Here is a 5,277-nt window from a genome sequence, read left to right on the forward strand (position 1 = left end):
CAAAAGATTCTTAATGGTCATTGTTCTGCAGAAGATGAGATACTCATCAAAGAGAAGTTCTAAAGAATTTGTATTGCCACAAGATTTTATTGACCAACAAAGAGCTTACTTCAAAGAGGATGATGAGTATGAACTAGAAATGGAGGGTATTTGCAATTAGGTGATTATTAGGGCTAAATTGACTGATTTACAGTTTACTGATTTAGCATTTAGGTGATTTAGCATTTAGGTGATTATTTCAAAGAGGATGATGAGTATGAACTAGAAAAGGAGTAATACAAGGAATACTAACAAAATACAAGGCCTAAATGATGTCAAGTTTTCTAGAAGATCATCCAGGTCTTTGATGGGTTGTAGTGGGGCTATAGGGGATGACTTAAGAACTGATGGCTAAGGAGGAACAAGGGATCCTTAGTGTATCATAGTCTGAAGGGTCTTTAGTGTATTTTCCCTTTTCTTTTCTCACGTGCTCGGACAACTAGCCCGTTTTTTGACAGGTGCTTGTCTTACTTGGGTCRTTTTCTATCCTTTCTCTRCATTTGATCCCCTGTTATTCCCTTTTCCTTATTYCATCTTCAACCCATGAGTAAAAGATAAGTGTGTCTGATTGGATAACCCCAAACCTTACTAACACATCGTCCCAGTGTATTTTTGGCATTTTTGAAAATATATAATATTAGGTTCGGCCCCTGCGCTTGGAAAGTGTGTGTTCCGCCCCTGACTCTAACGGCCATTAGAAGAACCTGTTAAGTCAGAGGTAATTTAGTTTTTTTTTCCTACTTTTATCTCATTTTCTTTAATATATATATATATATATATATTACGGTGACAAAAAACGTAACTTAATATAATATATACACCAAAAATTGTAATTTACTTTAATATACAGACACACATATACATACATACATACATACATACATCATATTCATGTAATCATCAAGAAGTAAACCTAAACCCAGAACAAAGTTTTTTGTCGACTACCACTCTCTGTTGGCCAATCCCCACCCGATTGCCGACAAACCTCACCACTACCCCACCACTCTCCATTGGTGAATCTCAAACTGTCATCACCATTCCTTTGCCCAAATCAAACCTCCAAGGAACCTCTTCGCATCTATCATCCTTTGGTCATGACAAACCACAAATCATCGGCCAAAACGAACCATTTACTCATAGACCTCCTCGTCGGCATCCCTCTCCCCCGATTCAAAATGCCCCATCGAAGCACCTCCTCGTCGTCCCTTTTCCTCTTAGGTCTGCCAAACCATCAGGTCTACAAATTATTAAGAAAACTCGTTGGGGATACAAAAGGCAGTAATTTTCTTCCTCTGTTTGCTTCATCTACAACATATATATATATATATATATATATATGTGTGTGTGTGTGTGTGTGTGTGTGTGTATTAGTGAGGGTTTGATTCTAGTTTTAAGATATAGATTTGCGGATGGATCTTATTCCAAGTGATTTACTCTTTGAAGATACAAATATGAGTTTGATTTTAATTTTGAGATATTAATTTAGATTTGCATTAGATTTATTTGTAAAACAGTGTGTGTGTGTGTGTGTGTGTGTGTGTGTGTGTGTGTGTGTGTAGGAAGATGTGAATTGGAAGTGTTATAGCTTTAAAAATGTGAATGTAAATTTTGTGCAAGCTGTGAAATACATGAGCTGAGAATTTGTTATATTCAAGTACTGTACTTTATGTGTGAGAAAAAAGTTTGTAGCTAACTTTTATATGTAGCAATATATGTACATTATGACCGGTGTGTAATATTTGTATTTCATATTATATAGAATATATGAGTTTTATGCAAATATGGGACAGGGTGTTACAACTAAAAATCTATTTGAATAATAACTAAATATTTTGTAAATAGTTTTTCAAAAAATATATAATTAATAATTATATATTTATTAATAAATTAAAAATATATTAATTAGTCACTAGAAGGGTACTTGTGCAATGTAGGGAGATACATCTTGATTTTAATATTTTATTTTATTCTTCATATCAGTCGATGTTATAGTATGGTCTTATGTGATTTTAAAAAGACGATGGTGTTTTTACTTTTTAATAAAATATAAACTTGAAGATATTATAAAATTTTGACAAAATATATCGATGATAGTATCAAATTAATTATTTAAAATTCCTATTTTTTGTATAATTTTTTAATTCAATTTTTTTGTTATAATTTAATTTAGGTTCACTAACGAAATAATTTATATTTGGTTTAATAATATAATTTTCTTATAAATATAATAATTAATTATTTCATTATAACACGATAATTATCCTAATTATATTTTAGATTTTTTATATTTTAGAATGAGATGTTTATCCTTTATTTGATTATATTTATCCGCAGTTAGTTACACGAATTCAAACATGGAGCTTTAATAAGTTATACTTATGTATAATTTACTTGTAATCTTGAATTTTAAATAATATATACATCAATATATAGTATTTCATGCATAAAAAATGGTTGTTAAGAGCTTTATAAATATGTTTTATAATATAGTATAGATTAATAATTAATTATTTATGAATAAAAAATACCCTTTTCTTTTAAAATCAATGTCTCCGATTAAAATAATACACGATATCATACCTATGTGAATCTCATTTTTAATTAACAAGATAACAAACTTATCATTAATTAATCTATATATGCTATCAACTCTTATTCATGTATCGATTAAAAGTAAATCTAAAAGTTGGTTATTAATTTCTTAAAAAATAATTATTTATCTTAGAAAAAACATAAATAAACAAAATATTATTTAAGAATAAATTATGTCCATAATGAATGGTTTGGTTAAAGAATAAATGAAAAAACTGAATACAACAAATGAAATATATTGTTGTCATTTACTGGTTATTTCCCTTCTGTTGACTGATTTGAGTTGGATTCATCGGAGATAAGAACAACAATTGCTGGATAAGGGAAGGTGATGTGTTTCCATGTGGACAAAGAATAAATATTTTGTTTTTGAAAAAAAAAAGATAGTCAAAGCGTAAGATTTAAGTATTTAAGTTGTTCCTCATCTGAGAACACATGTCTCTATTTATCGGACCTCGTTTAACGATTTTAACTTAAGAGAACATATAATGAAAAGTTAGTGTCGGGATGGTTCATTTGAAGACAATGTCCTTGTTTGGAGAAAGCCACGGAAGTCATAGATGTAATTCACTAATTAGTTAATAACAGTAAACAATTAGGGACATAAATGGCAGAAAGTAGCACTGAAAATAAATAATTATGAACATAATATAAGTAATTTTCAATAAGTTAGTTTATGACAATCTAAAACAAAACTTTTTTAATAAATTAAAAAAGAAGTCAATTCTATTCCCAAACATAAACTCACATAGTTTTGATTTATAATGTGTAGAAAAATAACCACAAGGGTTGTGTCCGATTGGTTTGAACTTGGGCTCCAAAGGTCAAAAGTGTCTGGAGGTCTCAAGTTTGAATCCAATGAAGAATAAAAATCCCCTTGTGGGCATGAAGATTCAAATATGGTGACTCCAAGCTACCCATGAAGCAGGTAGTCATCGTGGGATTAGTCGGCTCACGTAACGAATTGGATATCCAGATTAATAAAAAAAATGTGTAGAAAAATGTTAGTTATTGCTTTAATTAGGTTTCCAAAGTAGGATACCTATATGATATTTGGTAATATCCATTAATTTGGCCGATTTAATTGACTTATTTCTGAATTACTTTCAGTTTCACCATTACAAACATGCTTCAATTGCTTCATAAACTCTATTCCCAAACATAAACTCACATAGTTTTGATTTATAATGTGTAGAAAAATAATCACAAGGGTTGTATCCGATTGGTTTGAACTTGGGCTCCAAAGGTCAAAAGTGTCTGGAGGTCTCAAGTTTGAATCCAATGAAGAATAAAAAATCCCCTTGTGGCCATGAAGATTCAAATGTGGTGACTCCAAGCTACCCACGAAGCAGGTAGTCATCGTGGGATTAGTCGACTCACGTAACGAATTGGATATCCAGATTAATAAAAAAAATGTGTAGAAAAATGTTAGTTATTGCTTTAATTATGTTTCCAAAGTAGGATACCTATATGATATTTGGTAATATCCATTTATTTGGCCGATTTAATTGACTTATTTCTGCACCATTACAAACATGCTTCAATTGCTTCATATGTATCAATTTTGTATATTGTTTGAAATTAATTATTTATTTAACTTTTAATAAATTATCTAATAAAAGTCTTTTATTTATWCATTATTGCTATTTTTATATGAATTTAGTTATTTGTTAATCTGTGATTAATCTTTAATATAATCACATTATACTTTAGATCGTATGGTTTTATCATACGCAGTGAAGCACACATTTTCATCACGAATTTGTTATTTGATTTGATTTTAAGATTGTTTAGCAATCGTATTATATTCGAGATCATATAGTGTCGTTACATGTCGTATGGCATACATTTTGCTGTTTAATCTTTGATGCCCACTATTAACCACATATGGTTGCTATATATTGGGTCATTATTGCACTACTGATAGCGACCCTATCAATCCATTGCGTCTTGTTTTGTGCTATATAATTAGTAAGAGGTAACCAATTTTGATATGTGATTTTTCCACAGACGATCTATTATTCATTTATCGGATTTTTGTCAAACTAGTTATCCATGTGATAGATATGTTTATGGTTATTGCGTGTTTATTCGCCGAGCAGTTAATTTACCATATTTCTTTTTTCACGGAGTTAATCAAGGAACCTTTGGGGGATAACAAAGCACGCACTATTCAACGGGAGCCTGTTGTGTTAATATGCTATAAATATTCTATTCTTCATATTTTGATCAGTTATAGAACTTGAAAATTTTAATAATATTATCAACATAGGATTAGTCGTTTTAAATAAAAAATAGTATGTTATGTTGGTTAGATGTGAATTATTTTCTTTCGATATTTTATTGATCAAATTTATTAGTTTGTAATCAATTTAATTACGTAATGTTTAATCATGTTTAATTAGTTCTATTAGCAAAAACAATCTTTTTTTTATTAAGGTGGTGTTTGTTTTTAAGTGTTGCTGATATTTGACGTATTATTTCATTTCTGGATAATAAGAGGGACAAATTAATTAAAATAGTCACTTTGATCATATGGTTTCACCTCTTAGCTATTTTTTCTTCCAAAATTACGAAAATACCTATATGTTCGCAATTGGCAGACTTGTAATTTATGAAGGGATCAAAGTGTAAGGAAAAAAATAA

The sequence above is a fragment of the Cynara cardunculus genome, assembly GCF_001531365.2.
Source record: "Cynara cardunculus var. scolymus isolate 2C chromosome LG 1, CcrdV1, whole genome shotgun sequence".
Lineage (NCBI taxonomy): Eukaryota > Viridiplantae > Streptophyta > Magnoliopsida > Asterales > Asteraceae > Cynara > Cynara cardunculus.